Source organism: Delphinus delphis, chromosome 13, assembly GCF_949987515.2.
Source record: "Delphinus delphis chromosome 13, mDelDel1.2, whole genome shotgun sequence".
Taxonomy (NCBI): Eukaryota; Metazoa; Chordata; class Mammalia; order Artiodactyla; family Delphinidae; genus Delphinus; species Delphinus delphis.
Genome location: NC_082695.1, coordinates 19,443,753 through 19,457,437, shown reverse-complemented (window position 1 = coordinate 19,457,437; position 13,685 = coordinate 19,443,753). Strand labels below are relative to the sequence as shown.

At 49.6% G+C, this 13,685-nt stretch overlaps 1 protein-coding gene and 1 pseudogene across 1 annotated transcript in view; both read right to left on the bottom strand.

The window, feature by feature from the left end:
* The window catches only part of MYO18B (myosin XVIIIB), a 221,368-nt gene that overhangs the window by 48,084 nt on the left and 159,599 nt on the right, over positions 1 to 13,685 (bottom strand). The window lies entirely within an intron of this gene.
* Positions 7,209 to 7,432, bottom strand: LOC132436511 (transmembrane protein 258 pseudogene; annotated as a pseudogene).

Here is a 13,685-nt window from a genome sequence, read left to right as displayed (position 1 = left end):
TACAACGCAAATCCCAGCACCTGAGGAAATCCTGTCAACTTTTATGTTCCAAACAAGGCGCAAACTCTGGCTCCTGGGATCATATCTGGCCTGTGCCTGTTTTTGTAAATAAAGTTTTATTGGAACACAACTACACTCGTTTGTCTTGTCTACAGCTGCTTTCAGAGTTCAGAGGTTGAGACAGAGGGACTCTGTGGTCCACAAAGCTGAAAGTTTTTACTACCTGGGCCCTGTTCTAAAATCCTGAGGTTCAGACTCCTCTGGTGGCGCAGTGGTTAAGAATCCGCCTGCCAATGCAGAGGACACGGGTTCGAGCACTGGTCCGGGAAGATCCCATGTGCCTTGGAGCAACTACGCCCGTGTGCCACAACTACTGAAGCCCACGCACCACAATTACTGAAGCCTGTGTGGCTAGAGCTCGTGCTCCGCAACAAGAGAAGCCACCGCAGTGAGAAGCCCGCGCACCGCAACAAAGAGTAACCTCGCTCGCCACTGCTAGAGAAAGCCCGCAGGCAACAAGGAAGACCCAACGCAGCCAAAAAACAAAACCAAAAAATAGCAGGTTCTCAGTTTTTTTGCATATGCAAATGTCTCACCGCAGTAGATAGCTGAACCCTTCCTGGGTGTGTGGTTAACTTTTGGGCCCCGCCCTGGAAGGGTTAAGAAGAAAGTGATTCTTCTTAAAGAATCAGAAGAAAGGAAGAAGAAGAAAAAAGGAAGTAGACGGTGTCACTGGGGGAAAAAGACACAGAAGCAAAACCACCAAATCACTGATACAAAGGCAGGGACCCTAAGCTAAACTGGGCAGCGGACGGTGTGATTAGGGTCTGGATGGGAGGAGCCCTGTGTCTCCCTTCTCGGCCTCCTGCTCCTCACCTGAAACAGAGTCAGGGTGAAGCGCCTACATCAGGGCTCTTCCTGTCTGTGTGGGTCACCTGAGGGTCTTGTTAAAATGCAGATCATGGGGCTTCCCTGGTGGCGCAGCGGTTGAGAGTCCGCCTGACGATGCAGGGGACACAGGTTCGTGCCCCGGTCCGGGAAGATCCCACATGCCGCGGAGCGGCTGGGCCTGTGAGCCATGGCCGCTGAGCCTGCGCGTCCGGAGCCTGTGCTCCGCAACGGGAGAGGCCACAACAGTGAGAGGCCCGCGTAACGCAAAAAAAAAAAAAAAAAAAAAAAATGCAGATCATGACTCAAAGGTGTGGGATGGGGCCTGAGGTCCTACAGCCAAGGCTGCTGGTCTGAGAATGACATTTTGATTTGGAGGTAGGTCACGGGGACTTTGGGAGAAGTAAATGGCAGAATGTACAAACCACGTTTAGGCCTGGCACAAATGGTAGGCTGTTATAGAAATAATAATTGTAACAGCCACAACAATGACAACAGTAATAAGTAAATACAAACTATACATAACCCAACTTAAAATCAACCTCCAGCTGACGTCCATAACAGAAACAATAAACATGTAAATCCACGGAGTCGCAAAGCAGGGCTGTGTTTACCCTTCTCCTACAAAGAGCAACCTCCCCCCACCCCACCCCGGTCAAGTGGGTCTTAACTATTAGCATCATCACGCAAACGTCAGAACTATCCTGAAGACCTTGTCTAAAAATCGCAGTTAAAACACAGAGATAATATTAGCTTTAAAACACAGTGTCCTTGACCTGCAGACACAGTCTTCAATGTTGGCCTCACGTTAAACTACCCTCATTAGCTACTCATTCTAACAAGAGACGTGTGTACACAGAAACTTGATTTGTGTCCTTGTGATGGAGATGGGTGGGCTGAGCCAGGGGCAGCATCCTGGCGTGGGAGGGCCCTGGTAGAAACAGACAACAGAAGGACCATCCTTGGGAAACTCAGAGCCGCTAGAACTTCAAATGAGCTACAGAAATACTGGCATCACCAATCCTGTCCCCATAGAAGGTGCCAACAGGAAGGCTTCAGGCAGCCGTCTTTCATCAGGTTTACTCCCTCGTGATTTTTAGCAGGGGTGAGGAGGTGGGTACTAGGCAGAGTTACACTTCATTGACATTTAATATGTGCAAGACACTCCTCTAATATCCAGGTTACCTTAGAGCCCATTTTACAGATGAGGAAACTGAGACTCAAAGAAAGCAGGTGACTTGCCCTGTACACACAGTCTGGAAGGGCTAGAGCCATGATTTAAATCTAGTTCTGCTATGCATTCCCTACTCCGCTTTTCCTTCCAAAGGAGCTTAGAGCAGCAGCTGGCAAACCACAGCCTAGGGGCCAAATCTGGCCCACTGCCAGTCTGTCTTTGTAAATAAAGGTTTATTGGAACACACATGCTCATTCATTGAGGTACGGTCTCTGGCTGCTTTTGTGCTACAGCAAAGTTGAGTAGTTGCGACAGACACAGTACGGCCTGCAAAGTCTAAACTATATTTACTACCGGTCCTTTACATAAAACATTTGCTGATTCCTGGCATAGCACATTTCATTGCTACTGTGTACAACCTCGTGAGGTTTGGCCACCCTCTCAGAAGAAGTGAAAACCATCTTATTTCCCGAGTTCTTTTCCTTTTGTTTGCTGAGAAGTCATATCAGTCGTCTTTTTTCCCCCACCTGCAATTAGCTCATAAAGGCTAGAGCCTGAAGGATTCCTCCTGGGTGTTTGCTTATAAGCCTCCTTCCCGCAGGACGCTGCATATCTAAACCACTGCCGAACTTTAATAACAGCATGGACTGCATCACCTCCCACCAAAAGCGAACAGGAAGCCTGGCTCGGCTGCCCAGCTGGGTGGATGTCAGTTGCGGACAGCTGCAAATAGCCTGAACAAGGACAGATGTAGCTTGTCTCTGCCTTTCTTCTTCCATGTGAAAACTTTTCGGGGTGAAGATTAGACTGCTCTTAGGGAAATGAATGTGTTGATTCTAATTATGTGAGCCGGCAGGCGGCAGAGGTGACATGCAGCAGGATGGGCGCCAGGTCATCTACCTGGAATGCAGCCAAGGCAAGACTGGACGAAGAACAGAATTCCAGTGAAGCTGGTGCCCAGGACACTGAGCACAAAAGGAGGCACCTATGAACCCATGGGTCACAGGGGTGGGGGGACAGCACGTGGGGGACAGAATTCCCAGAACTGTCCAACTGGAAATGATTTAACCACTGCCTAGGCTTATACCTCTGCTCTAAAGCTCAGAGCTTGCCTGTTCTCGAGGGGGGCTCTTCTGTACTCTCTGCTCTGGGTCTCACTCTCATGGTGATGCTGGTGGTGACGATGATGGTAGTGATGAGAATGAGGATGGTGATGATGGTGATGGTGAGTGATGATGGTGATGGTGAGTGATGATGGCAATGGTGGTAGTGGTGATGATGGAGGTGACGGTGATGATGACTGCTTGGTCTGAACGTTGGCCCTCCACTCCATTCATATTTTGAAATCCTAACCTCCAAGGGGATGGTATTAGTAGGTGGGGCCTCTGGAAGTGACCAGGTCATGAGGATAGTGCCCTCATGAATGGGATTAGAAGGCAGAGACAGTCCTAGACCCTTCCACTATGTGAGGACACAGCAAGAAGGCACCAGCTATGAACCAGGCAGAGAACCCTCGTCAAAATGCGACCATGCTGGTGCCGTGACCTTGGACTTCCCAACCTCCAGAACTGTGAGTGGTAAATTTCTGTTGTTTGTAAGCCACCCGGTCTATGGTGTTTTGTTATGGCAGCCTGAACGAATTAAGGCAGTGGTAACGATGAGGATGTGACAGTGAGTTTGCTTTATGTCCTGTGATAAGCATTTAAATGCATTATTTCATTAATCCGCCTTGAAATGATGTGATGGAGTTGCAATGACTATCCCTATTTTATAAGATAACAGAGACACAGAAGGTGAGCATCTTGACCAAAGGCGCACAGTAGGGAAGTGCCGGCACTGAGATTTGCACCTCGTCTCCTGACTCCTAGTCCTCTGCCACTTCTGTCAAGCTCCTACTTCGTTTGGCGTGCATTTTTTATGCCTCCTATGTGCCAAACAATGTTTGAGGGCAAAAGTAAGCAAATTTTTTTTTTCTGATAAACTCCGTTTGCTTAAGCCAGTTCGAGGTTTGTCACTTACAACCAAAGGAGCTGTAATTTAGACCACTTCACTCATCCATTTCTATTTCTACATGCTTGCAATTCCAAATCAGCCAATTCTCCCCCAAAAAACATTTTCTTTACCATTGCTTGGTCTGTCCTCAAGTTCTGAGGTCTCCATCTACTTTCTCATTGTTTAAGTTCAGCCACAAAAGACAAAAAAAAAAAAAAGAAAAGAAAAAGGGCACCAGAAAGAGATGAATTGTTTTTCAAACCAAATTATAGTCTGGAAATGAATTTAAAACATTAAGAGTCTGATCTGGGGCTCCCTGGGACCACTATCGCCTGAAGATGTCCAACTGGGACAATGATTGTGCTTTCAGTTGTGAAGATTAACCTTCCCAAGCCTCTCTGACATGCAGTTAAGTGTGGCTTAATCTCATCTAAACAATTCCAATTGGATTTATTTTAATAATTTAATGTACACCTGCACCGCTCAATGTCTCCTCCCACTTTTTTTTTTTTTTTTTAAGTAACTTTGGGAGGTTAAATTACTCTGGTTTCCACAAGTCTAAGGTGACGAAAGTTCAACTGATGAAGTCTCTGGGGACAAGACTGGTATTTGCTCTTCTGTTTGCCACCTCCAGACTCCACCCGCTATTTGTAATTGGTATTAGCAACTTTCAATTCTGATTAATTACTGGAGCATCTGTTTCCATTTGTGGCGCTTTCACTTGTGGCAGAAACAAAGCCACAAGTCAGGGAGTAATAGACCCAATTATTCCTAGGTAGGCTTCTGTTAATAGATTTTATTATCTAGATATCTCATCTCAGAGGCAGACGCAAAGAAACTCATTTCGTTAGATGATAACACCTCTTGAATTGAGACAAGCACATTCACCACCTGGGATCAGGAGAGCTTGGAAAAATTCCGTTTCAGAAATATGTGTGGGGCTGGCAACACCCGGTTCTAAGTCTCTTTTAGGACCAAGTTTCTTTTGTATGGAAACCTTTGTGGGGAGACAAGCAGAGGAGCCCACAGTGCCTGGAAGTGGGGATGATACAAAGGCCCACGTTCTCCCCTGCCAGCTGAGAGCACAGGAGGCCGTGACTAGTGGGGAGGGAAGCAGTGTGTGAACCGGGAGTTTATAAACGCGTTGGGCCATTTTGGATCACACTGAGATAACGGGACAGTAATTAGGAGAGCTATCTCCCTGTCAAGAGAGCTATAAAAGGTGTTATTTATACCCTGCTCATGGCCCCAAATGCCCTCCACATGGAATGCCTTTTTAAATACTTCAGTTCTCAGCCAAATTACTTCATCTTTATGCTCTGAAGTTAAAAGACACTGGCGGGAGAAAAACACTGAGAGCTTTTTAAAATGAAACCCTTAATTCTGAGTTTGGTGGACATACCTCCGGGGGGGGGGGGGGCAGGTGGTGGGAGGGGTCTGTGTTCTGACCTAGAGTTTGAAAACATGGGTCTTTGGGTGGCCAAAAAACAAACCAAAAGCGAAAACAAACACGAAAACTAAACAGAATCTGGCTTTGGGCTTCCTGAAGCCCTTACCAGCTATGGCCAGATTCTCGGAAGACAGGAGAAAGAGAACCAGAGGGGAAGACGCAGCAGCCCGCACGCCTGCAGGGACAGTTATGAGACAGGCAGAGCGAGACGCATGGTGTGGATTACTCGCTTCAGTCTCTCTAAGTAGGTCTGATCACACCCATTTCATACATGAGGTGAAAGAACGTCCTCCTCAAGAGGACAGAGTTCTCATAGTGAAGTAATCTGGCTTAAAAAGAGACAGTCAGTGAGCGATGAGATTGGATGTGAGAGCCTTCGGACTCCACGCTTCTGCTGCTTCTACTCCGAACCAGGGCAGGGCGACCCCACCCCAAGGAGACTCCCACAGACTGGCAAGAGCCGATTGCTGCGTTTTCAGGAATTTTGCGAGCCAGCTGTTACACAAATACGTATTATTAAAAATTGAATGTCAACTTACAATTAAATAAATCACATTAAAGACAAAGGTAACACATACTCAAAACACACTGCTTCCTAATTTTACTAACATTCTGCCCATGCTTTTGAGTTGGTTTTGTCCATCACGTCTGTCCACTGGAGATGCCATGTAACAGTACTGCTGGGCGTGGCTTCCCAACATCGTTAGCTGGAAACCAGCCCCGGGGGGAAGATTTACACCACAGAGACTGGAAAACACTACAGACCAACTGGGATTCCACCTCCGCTGGAGAGCCGGTTGTTAACCCTCTGCCAGAACACCGCCGCCCCAAGCTCTTCTCCTGGCGATCGAGCAGAGTCTTCCCAGATCCCAGTTCAAGGTGAACCTCTCCATTGCATCCATGGGAGGCTTTCTCCTCACAGGAAAATTCACCAACACAGAAGGGAGACATCCCCTCATCTCTTTTAGGCCTCACATTGTTTTCATTTTTCCCCCCCAAAAGTGGAAAATATACCCCAGAGTAACACCAAATAAATAATTCATGAACCATATATAATTGATGCTAGGTTTAAAAGAAGTAGAGCCGTGAGTGGTTGTCTATTAACTATTTATGACTGCTCGGGCTGCTGACAAGCCAGGCTTGGAGCGCAGGTCTCACCCATGCTCCCATGTTTTATTTAAACATTATTAAAAGCACACAGCCTGCAGCGAGGCCTTCCGTTCCACTGAGAATTAGACTCTGCTGCGAAGTCACCTCTGGGTCTCGGAAAGGTTAGGACTGGCTTTTGCTGGAACGGCTACTGTCTTTTTCCTTCATGTGGAGGGTGTTAGGCTGCCTCTTCCGCCCACCCTTGAATTTTTCTCTTTTGATGTGACCCCCACTCCAGTTTTTCTGTGACCTGGGGCACATCACATCACCCCTCTGCCCTGAGTCTCAGTTTGACCATCCGTAAAATGGGGAGTATCAAAGGCGTTTACCTTAAGGGTTACTGTGAGGATGAGATCAGAGCAGTGATTATTAATAGGGTGGCTTTGCTCCCCAGGGTATATCTGGCAAGGTCTGAAGGTTTTTTTTTTTTTTTTTGGTCACACATCTGCCTTTATTGTGAGCAGCCGATGGGACACTTCCGGCATAGTAAAAAAAAAAAATCAATTTACAAAAGCAGGGATTCAGTGAAGCCGCTTGGTTGGAAGCCTTGGGAGCTCATACGCAGATGCAGACCCAGAGCAGCAGGAAGAGACTCCAAAGCCCATGAAGAGTGAGGCCACTAAGGCGATGAGGAGCTCTTTGTGGATACCCCGAGTGGGCGTGGTGGAGGTGACCTCCTAAGGGAAGGACCAGGCGGTGAAGAACAGGCCAATGGCCAACAGCACCACGGTCAGATGCGGACAGACAGCCGGGTTCACTGGGCTGCTGTATCTGCTCATGTCCCCAAGCTCCGTTCTGCCGGGCCCAGGGTAACCCACCACTCCGCCACCGGGGGAGATAGTTTTGATTGTGAAGACTTGGGTGGGGAGCTACTGCATCTGGTGCGTAGAGGCCAGAGATGTTGCTAAATATCCAACACGGCACAGGACAGCCCCACGTCAGACAATCATTCAGCCCAAAGTCAACAATGCCGAGACTGAGAAGCCCACGGCACAGGACAGCCCCACGTCAGACAGTTATTCAGTCCAAAGGTCAACAGTGCCAAAACTGAGAAGCCCTAGATTACAGCATCAAAGGCAGTATTAATTTTTATGACTCATTTTTAAAAAAGGTACTTGAATGAGGAAATACCACGTGTCTAAATCTTCTGAGGGAGAGAATGGGCTGGAGCTGGTGAGACCTTGGTCCAGATTCTAACTCAGCCCCTTAACTGGGATTGTGACTTTGGAGAAGTTGCTTCAGTTCTCTGATCTCGGTTTCTTTATTGGTGAAACAGGGATAGTTACCTCAGACAGAGAGGCTTAAAGGAGAGATCTCATGTAAAGTCCTTAACCCAACGCCCAGCACACAGTCAGCGGTAAAGCACTAGCTCTCATCAACTCTGCCCCAGCCATCGTGCGTGCGGGACGGGATGCGGCCGCAGAGCTGGCAGACTTGTGACGAAGTCTGAGTGGACCAAGAAAGAGTCATGGGAGGAGTGAAAAGAAAGGGGAAAGAAAACAAGGGAGCATCTATTAAGTGCCTACTGTGTGCTATCATCGGGCACTTTCACCTACACCATCTCATTTACTCCTCACGGCCTCCCAATGAGATCGGTTGTATTTTGCTCCCAATTTACCGATGGGGAAACTGAGGTTCTGCAGTGTTAACTTAGCCGCCCGAGGTCTCATACTTCAAGTCCAATGCTCCTTCCACCAGCCTGCAGTGAGCTGAGGTGTCCTCCCCAAAATCATATCCACTTGGAACCTCAGAATGTGACCTTTTTGGAAATAGGGTCTTTGCAGATGTAGTTAGTTAAGATGAGGTAATACTGGATTAGGGGAGCTTTAAATCCAAGGCCTGGTGTCCTTATGAGAAGAGAGGACACAGAGACAGGGCAGAGAAGAAGCCCATGTGAAGACGGAGGCAGAGATTAAAGTAATGTGGCCGTAGCCAAGGAACGCCCGGAGTCCCCAGAAGCTGGCAGAAGGAGGAAGGAGTCTCCCTTAGAGCCTTCCGAGGGAGTGGCCCCGCTGACACCCTGACTTCAGACTTCTGGCGCCCAGAACTGTGAGACAACACACCTCTACTGTTTTAAGACAACCAGCTTTCGGCAGTCTGTTACAGCAGCCCTGAGAAGCTAATACACACCCTCCTTCTTCCCAAGAGGAGCCAGAACGACTGTGTGAGGAAATGAGAGAGAAAGAGAGAGAGAAACCACATGTCCACACCCAGTCAAGTGAGAACTTGTCCAGCAAGAGAAGCAGCGGGAGAGAGCAGGTGGCAGTGGGGGGAGGGAGGGGTTTTGTAGCTGGCGGCCAGTGGGGGAGCTGCAAGGAGAAAGAAGGAAGAGAAGTAAGAAAGGCGGAGGTGAAGAGTCTGTGTTTACATCCCGATATGTGGGTTTATCTCTGCCTTTCTGGAGATCTGGACATGGCCCACCACACGGCAGGTGTGCCCTAGACGTTTGCTGAATGCAGGTCAGAGACGATGACGAGGCTGAGACGACCACGATCAGACGGCTGCTTGCGCAAAGCTGCTGGCCAACACTGCACCCTCCATGCAATTTTCTCCATGTCTCCCGGTTCTACCAAACCACCTTTGCTCGCACATCCCATCCTGTACCAGAAGTATTTAGAGACACATGCATCTCCTCCTCTGGAACTTGAGGTCTCCAGACGCACAGTCCCTGGTCCATTCACGTCTGCATCTCCCATAACATCAGGCACAGGGACGGGTACATGGTAGGATGCAAAGTAAAGTGTGTTGATCTGAAAGTTCCAATTTTTAAGACAATTTTTGAGCTGTTCTCTCAAAAGGTAAAACTTCAAAATGCTGTGGAAACTATTCATTCAGCAATTTCTGAGAATCTACCTGTGCCTAACCCTGAACTGGACACCAAAAGTCAAATAAAACCCACACCCCTCTCTCAGGTGCTCCCTGTCTAGGAAGACAAGAACACAAGCAATGACAATAACCCGTATGAATGGGGTGAGCACAAGGCGATGTGGGAACACAGAGGAGGTACGTGACTTAGTGACAGGTGGGGGTAACAGGGAGGGCTTCCTGGAGGTGAGCGCTGACCTGTTCCAGGCTGAGCAGGCGGGCAGAGGGATGCAGGAGAACAAAGGTGATGAGCCCAGAAATGACCTGGCGCTGGGGCCTGACACCTTTGTGCTTGAGTAGATCACGCGAGGTGACGAGGGGCAGACAAGCAAAGGCAGAGGAGGCTACAGAGGCTAGATTTCTGCGAAGAAGCTGAGGCTCTGCTCTGGAGGCAGTGGAGAGCCATGGAAGATTTCTTAGCAGAAGAGCAACACAGTAAGATGTGTCCCTTCTAGAATGACCTTTGGCAGGAAGGAGCCAGAGTGGAGGAACAGTGGGGAGCCAAGATACAAGGTAACTGTACAGGCCCAGACCAGAGGGGCTACAGATTAAAACAGAGACAGAGGACGCGGGGCTGGGACTGGAAAGGATGGATTTGAAAAATACCTCAGTAGGATAAAATCAGCAGGTGTGGCCATTAATCTGTATGACTCAGAGACAGATGGGCCACCGTGATTTCTAGCTTGGGTCACTGGGTGCTGAGCGAAGAGTGAGCAGAGGCACCATCTAAGGTTTTCAGGGGAAAGTTAAGACTACAGAGAGTCAGGCCAAGGTGCTGAAGGGTAACCCGACAGGTGCAGCCGCCAAAGCCAGTGCATCTGGCTGAAAGCCGGCAGAGGGCAGGCCTTCCTGCCACCCTCAGCTCTAACTCTCCCAACTGTCCTTGACCGCCTTGGTCACCCTGACCTGGGGCTGAGGTGGTTTCCCCTGAGCTCTGTTAACTATTGAAAAACAACAGGATATAAACCCACGGATAAGCTGTCTTGCCACCCCAGTGGAAAAGGGACTTGAATGACTTAGAGCCAGAATATTCTTCTCTCCATAATGGTTCCTGGAGTCGCCAGGAACAGTGCATTTACGAAAATTAATGGCAAAACCTCATTTTTCTGCTTTCTGGAAAGAGAAGTTCCCTCGGCGGGGTAATTGATCCTGATCTGGACATGCCGGTTCGCCAGCCCGCGGTATAAATCATTCACACGGAACAACCCGCGGCCCTTTAAACCGACACCAACAGTGACAAACGGGACAGGGTGGGACAGGCGGAAAGGAACACCGAGGGGAGATCCGTCGATACCCTTCCCGCTTCTCACCAGGGCCCAGAGTGTGGAATCCTTTTTGGGGTCTCCACAGCAGAGCCATTTTTCGGCAGGGTTGGGTTGGGGGGCAACGTGGTGTCCCAGTGAAAGCTTTGGCACTGGACACGCAGGGAAGCCGATCCCAGCTCCGCCACTCCTGACTCTGCAGCCCTGGGCCAGGCGCCCCTTGCGTCCATACCTGCTGGGGCGACGTGAGTGTGAAAGAAGATGACATCTGCAAAGAGCCTAAGCCCAGAGCAACTCAGTCAATGTTTGTCCAAGGAATGAAGGAAGGAAGGAAGGTATGCTTGGCCCAGGGAGCTCAGAAATTCACTATCCCTCCCAGAGAGATGTGAGCTTTAAAAATAGAAGATGAAATGGGCAATGGTTTACTCAAAGGAGTGATTTGTGGTGATGACCGGGAGCATGATGCCAACTGGTCTTCTAGGAACCCTCCAAATCCCAGCACACAGACCCTTGTTTTGCCTGTGAAATCTCTGAGCGACCACTGCAGAGAAACATATAAAATACACAAGCGATGGCCTTGGCAATATCTCTCCCTTCAGCACGCGCTCCTCAAGGGTGAGGGTGTGTCTTGTTCCCTGTTGGTCCCCAACATCCAGCACTGGGTTTCGCCCAGAGTAAAACCTAGGGATAAAACCAATCGCATGAACGAAAGAATCAGAACCCTGACTGACTGCCTTGCAGGTGAAGTTTATCGAGAACACAGGGCACAGAGAAGCTCCCCCCTTCCCTTACAGGGGTAGGGTGGAGGAAGGGAGATTGGTGGCACAGACATGAACCTGAGAGGTGAGATGTCACCTCCTGGGATGCCTGGAAAAGTGCCAGGATGCCACGCAACGGGAGGGGCCTCACCAACAGCGTTCCTCTGAAAATGACAGTGTTCACTGAACTCTCCCACTGAGCAGCATTCTGTCCACACTGTGAGTGTGTAAAAATCAGGGACGTTTATGATTCCCCGCCCCTCCCCTCCAATGCCCATCCCCGTGCCAGGCCCAGAGTTGGTGTTGAATGAATAAATGGATAAATGAGAAAGTAAGAAAATATGATATCCTCTCCTCCCCCAGAGGAAATATCCCAGGGCTCAAAGGCAAGGGGCCTACTTGAGGGCAGGTCGGTTGGTGAGCTCGGGACATCCCCTATTAGGACAGGTCTGCCAGCCTAACACTGTCCCCGTGAGCCCTGCCCATGCACGGAATCACTGCAGAAACAACCGGCTGTGGAAGAACACGCCCTCCCTCCGGAGTGGGCCGAAGGGTGGCCCCCAAAAGTTACGTCCTCCCAGAACCTGTCAATATGGCCTTATCCAGAAAAAGGGTGTTTATGAATGAAATTAAAGTAAGCGCCCTGAGATGAAATCAACTTGGATTTAGAGTGGGCCCTAAATCCAATTACAGGTGGCCTTAGAAGGCAGATGGGTATCTGAGACATACACGCACAGGATGAGGAACCATGTGAAGACAGTGGCAGAGACTGGAGTGACCCGGCCACAAGCCAAGGAACACCCGGAACCACCAGAATTTGGAAGAGCACAGAATTCTGGCCTGGACCCATCAGAGGGAGCATAGACCTGCCAATACTCTGATTTCTGACTTTTGGCCTTCGCAACCGTGAGAGAATAAAATTCTCTTGTTTTAAACCACCCACTTTGTTTTAAACCACCCACTTTGGAGTAAATTTCTAAGACAGCCCTGGAAACTGATACACTGCCCAACCCCAAACACACCAAAATAAAAAGAATAGTTCAGCCTCGGTAAGCTTACCCAGAATCTTACGATGAGAAAACAGAGAAAGATGCAAGTCCCACTTTAGCATACACATAAGCTTGCTTCGCAGTTTTGACCCATATATGGGGGTTGCATTATAATCTTTTCCAGATTTTAGGGCCTTTAAAGATCCGAACATGTCCCTGGGAATGGGGGTAGGGACAGGAAAGTGGGAAGAAAGGGGAGGAGGGGAGAGGAGAGGAGGGAGAGGGAGAGCGAGGAAAAGAGCAGAGGGGAGAGGAGGAAAACCACTATCTGATGTGATGGGAAAGCCTGGTGTCCGGCCAGTTGAAGAAGACATCGGAGGAGGAGTGCTGGGGATGTTCTCTCGCTGCAGCCAGAGATGGCAGGAGGGGACACAGCTGCAAGAGCAGCAGGGCCGGTTAATGAGGAAGTTAGCCCGGCAGTTGGAAGAAAGAGCCTTTCCCTCTCCCAGGGCCAAGGCGGGTGGAGGTGCTGCCAGTCACGGAGCTTGGATCTGTCTGGGAACCTGGGTCTCTGTGCGGAGCCTCACCTCATCCCGACATGACAGCCGGGCTGCTGGCTTGTCAGGGGCAGAGCTATGGGGATGACACTGGCCGCGGGAGGCAGTGGCCCGGGAAACATACTTGCTGCAGGAGGACAAGGTGGTGAGACCTGTCACCAAACCAGAGTGGACAGGGCAGGGAGGAGATGACGACGGTGACTTAAAGCCCTCTGGGCTGAACGGCAGCACGTTCTGGGTTGTCTCAGAGAAGGCTCTATGGTGGAGGGCAAAGGGGGTGCCAGATGCCCCCCAGGCTGCAGAAGCGGAAACCTAGAGGCTCGGGGATATCTGGGCTCGCGGGGAAAAGGAGGAGTGGGCACTCTCAGACGCTCTGTGATCCCCGCAGGAAACTGTTCTCAGAAAAATACAGTGAACACTGGAGAAACCTTCCCATTGGGAAGGAAACAAATTTTAAAATGCACCTTGGGCCACACCAGGGGACAGGCATGGCTTAGTGAATAAAAGTAGAGACTACAGAGTTGGGCAGACCTGGGTTCCAAGTCTTACTTGCACGTGGCCTCAGGCAGGTGAATGTACCACTCTGGGCCTCAATCTGGCA